We start from the raw sequence: 15,712 nt of genomic DNA, 5'->3' as shown, positions 1-15,712 counted from the left end.
GCAGGGCTGACAACTCTGTCATGACATACTTTATCACCTGCTCTCACCCACAGAAGAATGAGTTTTGAATTTGGAGGCATTCTAGCCTCTTCTGTTTGGTCTCTATTCAAAGATCACTTTTTCCAGGCTCAGGATCAGAGCATCCCGGCGGGTAAGAAATCAAGAAAGGGAGTCAGGAGATTTGTATGGTTGAAAAGGGAACTGTTGGGCAAACCCAAGTGGAAGAAAAGAGTCCATAGGTCATGGAAGGAAAGGATGGCCACTTCAGATGACTGTTGTCAGAGGATGTAGGAGGCTACTAAGAAAGCTAAATACTCATTGGAGGGAGGTCAAGGACAAGAAGAAGGGCTTCTTCAAATACATGGCAGGTAAAACTAACACTAGAGGCAGTGTAGGCCCACTGTTGAATGAGGCAAGTGCTCTGGTAACAGAGGATACAGAGAAGGCAGAGTTACTGAATGCCTTCCTTGCCTCTGTCTACACTGCTGGAAACTGTCCTCAGGAGTCTCAGACTCCAGAGGAAGTCAGGTTAAAGGAGGATTTTTGTTTGGTTGATGAGGACTGGGTTAAGGATCAGTTGAGCAGTCTGGATGGACCATGGGCCCTGATGGGATGCACCCGCGAGTGCTGAGGGAGCTGGTGGAAGTGATTGCTAAATCACTCTCCATCATCTTCAGTACATCATGGAGAACAGGAGAGGTGTCTGAGGACTGAGGGAGAGCAAATGTCACTCCTGTCTTCAAAAAGGACAAGGAGGAGGAGCTGGGTAACTACAGACTGGTCAGCCTCACCTCCATCCCTGGAAAGGTGATGGAACAACTTATCCTGGGTGCTGTCTCCAGGCATTTAAAGGACAAGAGGGTCAGTAGGAGCACTAAACATGGTTTTATCAAGGGAAAGTGATGTTTGACCAACCTGACAGCCTTTTATGAAGACGTAACCAGGTGGATAGATGGTGGTAGAGCAGTGGATGTGGTTTATCTTGATTTCAGTAAAGCACTTGACACTATCTCCCACACCATCCTGGCAGCGAAACTGAGAAAGTTTGGGCTGGATGATCAGGTAGTGAAGTGGATTGTTAACTAGTTGAAGAGAAGAAGGCAGAGAGAGAGTTGTGATCAATGGGGTAGGATCTAGTTGGAGGCCTGTATCTAGTGGAGTCCCTCAGGGGTCGGTACTAGGACCATTACTGTTCAATATATTCATTAATGACCTTGATGAAGGAGTAGAGGACACTGTCAGCAAGTTTGACGATGATACTAAAGTGAAGGGAGTGGCTGACACACCAGAAGGCTGTGCTGCCATTCAATGAGACCTGGACAGGCTGGAGAGTTGGGCAGGGAGATACCTAATGAAATTCAACAAGGGCAAGTGTAGAGTCTTGCATCTGGGAAAGAATAAGCCCATGTATCAGTATAGATTGGGGAATGAGCTGTTAGAGGGCAGTGTAGGGGAAAGGGATCTGGGGGTCCTGGTGGACAGTAGGATGCGCATGAGCCAGCCATGTGCCCTCATAGCCAAGAAGACCAATGGCATCCTGGGGTATATTAGAAAGGCTGTGGTGAGTAGGCTAGGAAAGGTTCTCCTCCCTCTCTACTCTGCCCTTGTGAAATCAGATCTGGAATATTGTGTCCAGTTCTGGGCCCCTCTGTTCAAGGACAGTAAAAGACAGTCCCACAATCAACTATTCTATAGACTCCCTTCTTGTTATTCACATAATATATTTTTACATCTCATGCAGTCAGGATTTGTTTACTTCTGCTTCTGATCAGCAAAACAATTGAACTAGGCTTGCATTGCAAATCCCACCAAGACCCTACACAAACCCATAAAAGAGAGTGACTTATTTTTGAATCCTGATAAGCTATGCAGAAGACAGGTCTGTTTTCCCTTAGGCTAAAACACACAAGAGCCCAATGTGACTTCTTGGACATGACATAGGCTAAGTATTAAACAATTTAGGTACAGCTTTGCACAATCTAAAGAGAAATCCTGACAAGTGCACCGTTCACAACTACTAGTGTTCATGGAAGAAACAAATGGAAAGTCTGACTAGACATGTACTAATTTAAAAGGCCACATGGCAGAGCACATCACAGAGACAGTCCTGAGTCCCAAATTAGCATTATCTCAGCAGAAAGAACATCAGGAAAACATATAGCAGAACAGCTCAAGGATGAACTCTTTCTTAATTTGCTTCCCTACCTCAATCTTTTCCTTTTACTTCAGGTTTTTACAACCATTGTGTTTGTCAATGTCAGACAAATAAAACGCAAGTTGCAGTCACGATGGAGATTAGTGGGAAACAAAGGCTGCTCCTTAGATTCAGTCAAATCCTTGTATCTTGAAGGATGACAGCTTAAATTTTTAAAATCAATTATATAAAACTAAGATTAAATTCATGTTCCCTGTAGAAGCAGATGCCTCTACCCTCTATCCTGGCCATGAAGGCTCAGCTTTCTGACAGGAGCAGGCGAGAACATCATTTAAAGGAGCTCCTTGGCTGCTGGTGAAGATCTGTTCCACAGTAGCTTCACAGTAGTCTGGGAAAGTGCCACACTACTTTGGAAGGCAACCTCACTTGTCCATGATGAAAGATAAAAAGTCCAGATTAATGCATTGTCCATATCTGTGGTCTCTGTTCTTCATGTTTTTCCTTTTATATGATGAGGCCCCAGATGTATTTGAAAGCCAGGGATCTTCCTGTTTTCAGTTGTGTCAATTTCACTTTATTTTGCCAATCGCCTTGAACTGGCTGACCTTTTTTAGGTGTGTTGTTACATGTTTGGAAATAAATTACTGGAGCTATCTGTTGTCTTGTGGGGTTTTTTTGTTTGTTTGGTGTTTTGTTTCCTGTAGCACTTTGAAGTGTGGAGGTTGGAGAGATATAACTGATACAGGTTTTCCGAACTGTCACAAATGTGATAGGGTCACAGTTTATGACACAGCATGTTAATAGCAGTTTATATGCTCTGGACATGCTTGATGACTTATAGCTCATGCAAATTCAGATACTCACTGTGACATTAGCAAAGCCACCATCTCTGTGGTGAGAGTTTAGGATCAATATAAGTCAGCAGAGACACAAACAGTATTGTAAGCTTGCCAATACAAATGGGTTTGTGGATGATGTTTCACACAGCCCTGTGAGAATTTTGATAATAGCAATTTTATTAATGAAAATCCTGAAGGCAGGTAGCTATGTCCTTTACAATTATTATGTATGTAGCAATGGCCAGAGTGCACTAAAGCCCTTCCTCAAAAATTAGTTTTGCCACAAACCTATTTTCTTAAAAAACTGGACTGTAACGTGGTGCTAGGAGGCATTTTCTAGACAAGAATTAAGAATATATTGAAATACTATTTGTGATCATGAAAATTAGTTCCAAGAATTAATTTTATTCTACAATTAAAGAAATTGTAATTGTGGAGAAATGCAGTTCTAATTAGATGCTCCTACCAAAGAGAAGGATCAGCACCATACATTCAGGTCACTGAGCATAGAATGGATAGCTGAACATTTGAGCTAAAGCTATGGTAAATAAGCCACTGACTACAGCCAGCTCACAATAAATAGCCACACAAACAGTTTAAAAATCATTGCACTTCAACTGACAATGTTAAAGATTAACTTTACTAAATAAACTATCTTGTAAGGTTGTTCACCTTGCTATTTTTTTCAGGAAGGACTATTCATACAAGAGCATAGCTGAAAGCACCATCTACCCCCTTCTCAAAGGTATTGATTAGGTCTAAAGTTGAACTTCTTTTAAATCTCTGGAGCGTTTGATGCGCAATTTAGGTCCCACTCACTCTGGAAAGAGTTATCAACCATTAAATGCTGATCTCTCTAATAAAGAGTGTTTATTGCTCTCTTGTAATTTTATATGTGAAGCATATATAAGTACATAATTATTCAAGATTCTCCATACAGCACTTAATAGCATCAGTACCTGTGTTTGGCTCCTGTATCAGTTCCTTTCCCTATCTTTTGCAAGACTGGCTCACCTTGTCAAACAAATACCAAAGTGCCCTTGAATCTACCCTTGTAACTAAAAAGTTGTCAGCATCCATTAACCAAAAGAGTTACTCTGGTGGTGGTCTCTAATCCACCATCATCTAGTTGCAGTGTTCCTTTTATACAGCTAATGATGTCAGAAAATCACAGAGTAATTCAGGTTGGAAGAGGCCTCTTGACAGGCTCCAGTTCACTTCCCATGTAAACAGGACCAGAAAGAGCAGATTGCTTAGGTTGTCTCCAATCAGGGTTTGAGTATTTCATAGGATGGAGACTCCACAGCCTCCCTGGTCATTTGTGCCAATATCTGACCTCCTTCACAGTGAAGTTTTTTCCTACTATTTCTTTACAAAATGTTTATAGCTATTTCTATCTGTTGCCTCTTGTATCGCTGTATCCCTCTAAGTAGAGTTTGTCTGTCTTCTCTACATCCTCCTGTTAGATAGTTGTGGACAGCAATAAGAGTTCCCCTTCATCTTGTCTTCTCCAGGCTGGAAAAAAAAAAATAATCCCAAAGTCTTTCCTTTATGGCATGTGCTCCAGTCCTGTGATAATCTTGGTGACTGGAGTTGAACTTGCTCTGAAAAGTCTGTATTTTTCTTGCAATGGGGAGCCCAACATTGGATGCAGAACTTTCAATGCAGACTCACAAGTGCCAAATAGACAGGAAAAGTCACTTCTCTGGAACCGTTGGCTACATTTTTTGCTAAAAAAGTGCAGGATGTGATTGGCCGCCTTTGTCATGAGGACACACTGCTCATTGGTATTTGATTTGTATCACCAAGATCTCTAGCTCCTTGTCTTCAAGGAACCATTCTTTTATATTAACCACTCAATCCCTAGCCCACACTATTGCATAGATTCTCCTTTTCCAGGTACAGGGTTTTGCTCTTCCTTTTGTTGAACTTCTTGACAGTCCTGTTAATGCATTGCTCCAGTCAAACAGAATCTCTCTTCACCCAACTTCATGTCAGCTGTGTATTTTCTGAGAGTGCACAGTCCCATCATCCAGGTAATTAAAAAAAGACATTAAACAGTCCTGTCCCAAATATGGGTCTTTTAAGACCCTTATTAATGACCATCATCTAGATATACATTGTATTATTGATTACAATCCTTTAAGACCAGTAGTCCAGCCAATTTTCCATTCATCTTATCTTTTATTGTTCAAATCGCCAAACCGTATCTCACCAATTTGCCTATCAGGATACTATGAGAAACCGTAAGAAAAGCCTTGTTAAAGTCAAAAGATATAATATCCACTATTCTTTCCTCATTGAGAGTCATCTATCTCAACAGAGAAGGAAGTCACTTTCATCAGACACAATATGCCATTTCTAACTCTGTGCTGGCTATTTCCAATCGCTTTTTTGACATTCAAGAACCCAGATAGAACCTCCAAGAGCACTTGATTCAAACTTTCTCATGACCTTCCAGAACTGCTATAGAGCAGCCATGTGGTAATGTTAGCCTGCTTTCAAGATGAACAGATGACTGAAGCATCTTTCTTATAAGGTATGGATATTAGAATTGGGTCTATTCAGCCTGGAGAAGAGCAGACTGAGGGGAAATCTCGTTAATACTAACAAGTATTTAAAAGGTGTATGTCAAGAGGATGACGCAGCACTTTTTTCTGTAGTGTTTGGTGATAGGACAAGGGGTGATGGACAAAAGCTGGAATAAAAAAAGTTCCACTTGAACATAAGGAGAATCTTCTTTCCTATGAGGGTGAGGGAGCCCTGACACAGGCTACCCAGGGAGGCTGTGGAGTCTCCTTCCTTGGAGGTCTTCAAGACCCTCCTGGATGCATTCCTGCATGACCTGATCTAGGTGAACCTGTTTTAGCAGGGGGAATGGACTACATGATCTCAGGAGGTCCCTTCCAAACCTGACTATTCTATGACTGTGATTCTGTGATTCCTTGGTGTTCCTAAAGACATCCCATCTGGTTCATCTGGCTTGTGTAAGTCCAACTTGACTGAGTGCTTCCTTACTTTGTCTTCCTTTCCTCTGAGTATTGATGAACTAATTCAGATTCTGCAGTCAGTTTCAAGGATGTGGGAGGTCTGAAGACAGCAAAAAGGTAGCAAAACATGACTGATTGCCTTGGTATTTTCAATGGCCTTTGTCCCCCAATCTCTAGCTGTACTTAGCAGCAGGCTCACAGATTCTTTAGGTTTTTTTTTTTTTTTCACTTTTGTTGTAGAAGTCCATCTTGTCCTTCACATCCCTTGTTGATTTAAGCTCCAGCTACTTTTCTGGTACCTTAGTGTTTTCTTATATTACAGTAAATTAGTTAAATTCATCCCATTGTTAGGAAGAAAAGCTCTAAGGAAGAAACCACTGAAGCCAATTACACAAGGGAACTAGCCAGATGCATCTAAATGTTTCAAGACTTGGGAGCAGCATCCAGATGGAAAGGGATAATTTCCAGATGTCAACTCTCCACAGAAGACTCAAATCCTCGAATTAAACAGCTCATGGAGAATTTGTATTTTAAAAGACGTCAGAGAGAGAGAAAATTCATTGTTCTGTTTTGTTACTGTGCTTCTCAAATCCTTTCCCAAACTCTGATTCCTACTCCATATATTTTATCTCACAGTGTGTATTAATTACCAGTCGTATTTTAACATTCTGCCAGCACACTATATCTATTTTAACTTGGAAAATTGTTGGCTTTTCCCCATGGGGAATTAATATAAACACTTTATTAATTAGGCTGTCTGGAATTGGATTCAGATGATTGGGATTGCTACCAGTTCTGTGAAGTGTGAGGCATCATTGGAAAGATGAAAGACAGCTTTGGGGGGAAAAAAATTTAAAAATCCATGGTTGAGTGCACACTCAGGGGACTAAGCACCACATCCTTCAAATCCTTTTTCCCTAAGGCCTTCCTAGGAGACTCTTAGTGCAAATAAAATTTTGGAAAATAGTAAATATCATAAAGCCATTTGTCTTCGCAATGAAAAATGACATGTAAATATAAAAAAATAGAAAATAAAATGTGTTCTTGGTCGCTTATGTAAAGATTCTGTGGCAGGCATTGATCTTCATATTTTGTGTGAAATATGCTGTAGCTTGTAGAGGGTTCAACATGTTCACTGTCTTCATCACCAGAAATTTGTGACATTTTCTCATTAAATACATAAGGTGTGAAAATGACAGGAAGAGAAAACAGTGACTAACAAAGGAGGTACTGCCTGAGCTCCTGTTGTTTTTTACAAGTGACTTTCCAGCCTGGGGTTGTCACTGTAAAGCTAAGAGAAGAAATTGCCAAAATTATCTCCTTTTTCCTTCAATGGCAAATGTTTTATTTCTTTTAATTTTTACATTGATACATAAGGGAAGAGTTCCAGTTAAACTTCATTTTCCACTAAAATAAAGCACACACTTGTCACGCATTTACATCTGTTACTTGTTGTATTAATGCCTAGAATCAAGTAAGAGCCTGACTCTTACTCTAGCCCCTGCCTTCAGGCACACTGCTCTTTCCATGGGAGGGTCCTGAGGCAGCAGGTCTCTTGCTGTATTCCAACTCGAAATAGCAAAATAGTACACTGCTTGGAAATTGTTTGTTTATACACCATCTCTTTTGCACTCTTGTCCATTATCCCTATAAAATGCTGATCTGGGATGATATGACTGTTATCATCTTGATCTTCTATACCATGCATGGTTTTTTTTTAGCTCTTGCAGCCTCTTCCCACATCAGCTTGAGCATCACCTTTCTGTTTCTTGTTTCATACAGGCTGATGTCCTCCTGTCTAAAATACTTCAGTCAAGGCCTGGGAGATTTGCCTGGCAAATAAAGAGGCTTTCATCAGGGATTCATTTTGGATCTTTCTGTATTTTTACAGCATATTTTGACCCAAATCCCACACAGGACCTGCTTTTTAAATAGTCTCTTCTTTTGTCTATGTCTCAAGAATGGCTTTTAAACCTTCAGTTCCACCTTATCTGTATCACCTTACCTTTGGTATGCTGAGCTGCTGTCTGATCTAAAACCAGTGCAACAAATTGATCTGAAAATACATTAAAATGAAGGTCTTCCACAGCAGATATCAAACCTAGATCAGTCATTTCATAAGCCCATATCTTCACTTGCGAAATCATGTCTCTCCAGCACAAACGTTTCTTGTGCTCTGAAAAGTTTCAACACTTTAAGAGGGCTGAAAAAACACCTAATATTCTAAAAATACCTGGCTCCAAATCATCTTGGCAGAAATGTTATTCTCTGTAGAAAAAAAGAAAGAAAATCTGATTTTTCAGAGGCATAGAATTTCACAAACAAAATGATTTCTCAAAGGATAAGAAAAGGCACAATAGGAATTATTCTTTGGTTCATTGATTTTAAGGCCATAAGGGACCATTATGAATATCAAGTCTGAACATCTGAGTAAGGAAAGCCACAGAATTTTCCACATTAATTCATCCATTAAGGCCATGCATTGTGGTTGAACAAAGGAATGGCTTTTAGACTGACATTCAATTAGATCCATTAGTAAATGCCACTTCTCTCTTTGATTCCTCCTAGTAATTTGTTGGGGTTTTTTTAATAGATACAGTGAAAGTAATTTGAAATCTTTTAAAATGAACGTTCAACTTGCCAACAGAACTGGGCCATTTACACCTCCTAGAAGAGATCATTTGATGTGAAGAGCACAAGTGCTCAGACTTGAGAAGCAGGTAAGAGACATGAGTCCTACTGAGAACAAAACCTCTCACTTCCAGCTGAACATGGGGTAACCTAGGAGAGCACAACATAAATTAGGGAACCATTGTTATTGGTAGGAAAAGTGATGTTAAGCTTCAAACTATAATTCTCTAACACAGAGAAGACCAAAAAAGTTATGTACAGAGACAGATCTGAATCCCAGGCAGAAGTCAGCAATTTCTCTGTGTTCAATACCCTTACACCTCTAAAAGCAGACAGAGAACAAGATTGGAGCTGGGTAGTCCAAGGCAGCACATGAAGCCCGACATCTCTTGAGATTTCTGTGATCCTTTACTCGCAGGGGTATGTCTTATGGTTGCTTGGTCAACCACGGGGTGATTGCCCTGTGTTTGTCTGGTGATGAAAGGTCCACTAGTTGCTCCTGATGGTACAGAGAGGTGGCTTCTCTCAGCAGCACAGCTCTATGATCACCTGTTTTGCTCCCAACTCAAAAGATTGCAGTCATGACAGTAAGTACGCAACGAGAAAGATAAGAACATCAGACCCTGAAATTTAGAGGAAGGCTGCAGCAGAGCTGCAATCCCACTTGAAAGTATGGGCCCATGTCCAATTACAGAGTTTTTTCCAATCTACTGGGAAAGTCATTATACTGATGGCAATCGGATTGATGCTGCCATGGCAATCTTGAAAGTATTTAGGATATCTTTGATTAAATTATATAGTGGGCAAAGACTGAAATTACTTTGGTAGCAAAAATCTATCATGGGTAGTTTTTTAATTAAAATGAGCTAATATGGCAATTTTATTTGCAAAAATCACATGAAAAGCAGAAAAGAAAACTGAGGGATACAAGAGAGGGAAAATACCCCTTTATTTTCTCTTCTGGATGATTATCATCAGATTGTTTTAAAAATCCCTTTGCTTCCTTGTGTAATCAGGTTGATTAAAATCTTTTAAGGAAATAAAACAGCTGCACAGACCTCCAAAATTACACCCTTCTCTACTGCCTGTACATTGCATTCTTTTCAACAGCTTTGTTTTCAAATCATTCTTTTCCCTTCATTTCTTCTGAAAGCCTATTACTAGATGTATTAAAACAAAGCCAAATAAGCATGCTGAATACAGACACAGTGATTGCTTCAACACATGCTGTTCTTGCAAGGAATACTGTGCTAGCAGGCCTGAACTGCCAGCTGTTTCTGAACTGAATGCAGAACAAAGGAAAACTCAACTGGAATAATGAAAGTGTTCACTAAAGGAAGACTCAATATTTTGTCCTTCTATCAAAAGCTGAAGAGCTAAAATAATAATTATTAGGCTGAAGTCAACCATGACATTTTACTTCAATCAAGTCTAGGAGGAGAAATGTTCCCCTATTGCTTCTAAAATGATCTGACACCTTTCCATCATCTTAGACCAGGGCCGGGTTGAGCTGCTATGAGTCACTGACATGAGTCATGCCCCTCAGAGGATTGGCCCAGCTGAGGTGGCTTGGGAAGGGACTAGGCCACTTCCTTCCAACTCTTGTTCGGCCTTATGTTACCTGGCTGCAGGAGGGAGAGGGGATGAGGAGAAGCTAGTGGGCAGGCTGGAGGCAGAACACATCCCACACGTGTATCACGATGCATGTATGCACATTACATGGAATCATAGAATCATTTAGGTTGGAAAAGACTCTTAAGAACATCAAGTCCAACTATAAATGTGACACTGTCAAGTTCACCACTAAAGCATGTCACACCATCCCTAGGGGATCTTAAAGGTGTTTTCCAACTGAAAACAAGTCTGTGATTCTGTTGGCACTGCCTGGCTCCAGTGGGGCAGTTGCTGCTGCTGTGGGTGAGATGATGACAACAAGCCAACAAGGTCCTGGCACCTGGCTGTGAAATGGCAGGCAGGGAGGAAAAATGCATGAACCCTGGCAACTGGTTAGGTGGCACACCTGAACTTACACCAGTCCTTGCATCAGTGCTTGTGTGAGCCAAGGTGTGCCCAACTTCTAAGGCAGAACTCTCTGGGCCAAGCCCCTTACTCCTCCCCATTTCATTTAGGGTTTTTTTCACAGGCAGGCTTCCCTAAGGAAGCAGGAAGTTTAATCAAATGGGGTTAAATCCAACTCTGTGAAGAGTCAAATTGCACCTGCTGCTGAAGTGGGAACTGGTGCTGGAGTTGCTGGTGACTCCTCTTTGGGCAGGATTTCATGTGAAAATCTGCCACGTTTCTTACTGAGCCCTCCTTCTTCACTGCTCTCCCCGTGGTGGGGGTTTTGTTCCTCACTCAGCCTGTCCAGTCTTTTGTGTCATTTCAAAAGGAAGGGAAGGGCACACCTACAGAGGTGGTTCTGCAGGTGCCCATGGCTGAAGACTGCTGGAGTGTGCACAAGGAAGACATGGATGCTTTAATTACTGACCTTAGTCAGTATGAAGGCTTGGGTTTTCCCACCATTTTGATTTTCACAATAAACTTTCTTTAATTTCTTGGTTGAGACAACAGATGTCTTGTTTTTTTTAGGTAGGATTATTTAAATGTCTTGGATGTAGTGCAAGGTACAGAGGGCAAGCACTCACCGCCTTCTTGCCAAGTGGTTTTTTCCCCATTGGCAGTGAGCCACCCACCTCCTCCCTGGCCATCCTGCACCCAGGTAGCACTGTCCCTGCCACCCACACTGTCGGGTTTCCCTGTCACTGTAGTTATAGAAAACTTTTCTGTTTCATCATGAAGACAAAAATGTCTCAGTGACATAAATAAGCCTACACTTCTAGGTATAACATATCATGTTATAGAAATATGTTAATAGAGCATTATTTGGGAAAGTCAAGTTGAAAAAAAATGACATTGCAGTTGTGAAACAGTGACCAAATAACTCAAGCTGTTTAAAAAGATGAAACTACAATACCTGCTAGATAAGAGCAAACCGAGTCAGTCCCATGCAAATGACTGAGAATAGGGCAGCTCTTGAAAATCCAGAAGGCTTGACATTTTTTTTCTGGCTACAGGAAAACATATCCCCCAAATAGTTTTAAATCAGTACTGTCTATGTGCAGTTGTTCAGAGGGAGTAAAATACTAGCCCCACAGATGTTAATCACCCAATGAAGTCAGTGAGGTCACAGTTTTACCCTAGGACTCTATTTTTAAAAAAAATAACTCATATTTCTGACATTTTAATGAAGACTTGAATAGCATAGACTTCCTGTGCTCTGCCCACATATCACTATCTTTTATGGCAGTACTTGTACTAATGCTTTGTAAAATCTTTTAACGATTTACAATACTAAAGAAAATAATTTCTAATTTGTCTATTGCCCCATTCAGAGGTTACTTTCTATGTTGTTTTCCTCTCTCTAGTGCAAACCACTGAAGTCCTATTCCAGCAGAATGACATGAAAGCACATGCATTGTATGTGGGCTCTGGGAATGCTAGAAAAGATAGACAGCCCCTGCAGTCCCCTGGCTGATGGGATGAGCTCTTAGCAGATATGTTACTGGGACTCCCACAGAGGGCTTAGCTGTAACACCCACATAATCCCCAATGTGTTACAAAGGTAGACAAGACTCCTGCACTCGCATTTTTCTCCTGTCAGAAATGATCTAGTAACTTTGTGAACTGTTACCCTGTCCCAGTTGGGTAACTGTATCTTCTAAAAAGGTACTTTTTTTAATTTAAAAATTATGGCATATATTCATGTTTCCTTAGTTGTTGTATTTGAGAAAACAGTATTTCTTCCTGGTTTTACACAAATGCTTTCCTGATATTGAAGTAAGATGATATGATGATATGATATGATATGATATGATATGATATGATATGATACGATATGATGATTTCTTTTCAGATTCCTATATTCAAATTTCTGCTACTCACATTTCAGACAGATAGTACGTATTGTCCATATATAACAACCAAAGATGTGCTACTCACAGCAGTGCTGGTATGTTAAATAACCTGTGATAGAAGAAGTTTTAAAACCCCTTTTAAATCTTTTCCCCAGGCTTTATTCAATAAGTCTCTTTTTCAGCAGTTCAAACAGTAGACATGGATGTGATAAAATTTTTAGAGACCTTTTTAAGAATCTGCATCTAAGTTCACACCCACAGCTAATGTTTGCATCTGTATATGCATCTAACTTTGTACATAAAGCTGTTTCAGCTGTAGTGCTTACAGATGATTAAAATGATATCATTTTATATCTTTGATGACAAATTAGTGTAATGCATTATCTTGATTCTCAGTAACTTCTAATTGATGTCATATTTAATAAAACATAATACTGTGTTGGAGAATCCCACAGGAATCTTTAATTTCTTATCTTTTTTAAAAAATATATATTACATTTTAAATGGGATTATATTGTCTGATTAGTGAAGCAGGCTCTTGCTGTAGCAGATAAACCCCAAATTCCTCAGGGCAATCTATAGCCATTGTTAAAATGTCTTTCCAAGATGTGAGTAAGCTCAGAAAACCCCACGAAAGAGAGAAAAATCCATTTTTCTTGTGCTGAGTCTGGTTTCATGTTTCATTTACAACCTTTGCTTTGCTCATTCCTCTTCCTCCACACAAAGCTTTGCTTTTGCCTGTAGAAATGTTGGCAAGACTGTGTAGTAAAGTAGGTGACAGAACTGATGTAAGCTTCCAAAGACAAAATCCCCCTATCAACCAAAAACCCAAGAGCTGTGTGGAGAATTACCTGCACAAAGCTACAGGTTTTAAGAGGCTGAGTCGCCACAGAGCATCATACAGAAGATATGGTAAAGCCAGCTTCAGTCATCATCCCCACCAGGTACAATTGCTCCTTGCTGCTCACAGGCTTTTTACTTCTTTTAGGTGGGCCAACATCGTTGCCTATGGCAGCCAAGACGTGTCAGAAAACTGCTCAGAGACCAAAAAATAAGTCACTTAGCCCAGAACAGCCCATTTGGTAATGTATATGAACTTGGCACAGTACCCGTGGCCAAACACACCTTAAACAAATGGTTGGTCAGACTCATGGTGTACACAGTGAGGATACAGCAGTGAGCTAAGCCACCTGCAGTCACACCACAGCCTGGGAAGGCACTGAAACTAGTCTTTTGTGCTGCCAGGAAACTTCTGAGTTGCAGTTTGAATTCAGGCATGGTGTTAAGGTTATCTGATTGAAAACACTTCTGGAAAATGCTTAAAAGCTCTTTAAAAATCAGGTGAGGTTGAGGTAGAATAAATTGAGGCAAAAGGAGAAGCGCTAAGGCTGACAAAGGTGGATCTTCTCTCACCTCTTCTTATGCTCCAGTGGCTTTTGGTTTGGACAGCTCTGCCAACTGCCCTTCTGCAATTTCTGCAACATCCAGCCTTTGCCCACAGTAGCTCATCCTATATTCATTTTAATTGGTTCTGCCAGACTGGAGGAAGCAAGTGGAGCTTTAATAAATTCTGGCTGAAGAGGGCTAGACATCTCCGAGAGAGGGTGTCCTTCTTAGCCTGTCAAGCAGTAACAGTAGCCTTAAGAATCTGTCATTATGCTTTTTATTACATTTTATAAAGACTACATATTACAGAGGTAACTTTGTATCATTGGACAGTGATAGGCCAAGTAGCTTTTGTCATATTGCAGAAAAATTCTTTAGCTTTTTGGCTTTTATTGGGTAATATAAATGTCTTTGAAACAGTCAATCAATTTATTATGCAAGAAGAAAAAAATTTAAAAGTACAATAGAATGACAGTAAAATTAAAATCCAGATTAAAAAGACATAAACTCACTATACTTTAACTCACTATAGTTCTGTCTCTTGAGTTCTCAGGCTTTTGTATATATATATAAAACAATGTTGTGAGATATACTTCTAAGCCTCTACTATGTTGAATAATACTCAACAGAAAGTTAAAATATTTAGTACCATGAAAGCATTCATACCTAAGGAATGTTGAAGACACAAGACAGAGTTTAACAAAGCAACTGGGTTTTTCGCTCCTTCAGTATCCAGACATAGTTTGGACTTATTCACCTAAGCAGTTTACACAGGTGACTAACACAGCTGCCATTTTAGAAAGCCACATGTGTAAAGCGTTAACCTTTTCACAATGCAATCAGCACAAATACAATGTAAAAGGAAAGGAAAGGAAAGGAAAGGAAAGGAAAGGAAAGGAAAGGAAAGGAAAGGAAAGGAAAGGAAAGGAAAGGAAAGGAAAGGAAAGGAAAGGAAAGGAAAGGAAAGGAAAGGAAAGGAAAGGTTTATATATTTTCAGGACCCAAAGATGGGGACATGGGACAGGAGTAGAAGTTGTTTCTTTATGTCTATACAGTAGAAAAAATATCTCCACTTTTACACAGATAAAAATGTATTGCTTATAGGTGATCTTTCCGTTTCTGATCACTGGAAGAGAAGATTATAGAGTCAACAGGAAAAAAACATGGCACAATACTACTCGCAATTAAAAAAAATAACAATTCAAAAGCTCTGGGAGAAGAACATATAGATGAAGAATCTGTTTGCATAGTTGAAATAAGTGAGCTTAATAGCAACACAACAAGCCAGTGATAGCATAGATCCAGGAGGCACAATATGAAAATAAAGCAAGGTCAGGGAGTCTGCTAAAACAGAGACAAAGAAAAGAGCTCTTGCAGACCATCACTATGTGTTTGATATCTTTAATGACCAAGATTTAAGAATGTGTTTCATTATCTTGTACTTTCCAACTCATACCTAAACAGCGGACTCCAAAGTGAGCTTCAAATTGCACCAGCTGTTTGGTTTGAGGTAAAAATCCTGCAGGTAAGGTAGGCCAGGATCTTCATGTAGGCACATGCCAGACCTAAGCCCAAAGTACTGAAAACCTGAGTCAATAGCAAGGATTCCCCAAACCAGGATACTACTGAAGAATGTGCCAGTCAGCAGCAAGGACTTCTGGCTTTCCTGGAACCACGTAGGCTCATTCTAAACTGCTAAAAACAGAGTACAAAATCTGGTGATATCCTCTCTTCCTCTCTCCTAGTGAATTGCCCCCAAACCCTCCAGTGCTCCACTGTTCCTCCCAGCCCAGGACC

This window comes from Colius striatus, chromosome 1 (assembly GCF_028858725.1).
Source record: "Colius striatus isolate bColStr4 chromosome 1, bColStr4.1.hap1, whole genome shotgun sequence".
NCBI lineage: Eukaryota > Metazoa > Chordata > Aves > Coliiformes > Coliidae > Colius > Colius striatus.
This window is presented reverse-complemented; position numbering follows the sequence as displayed.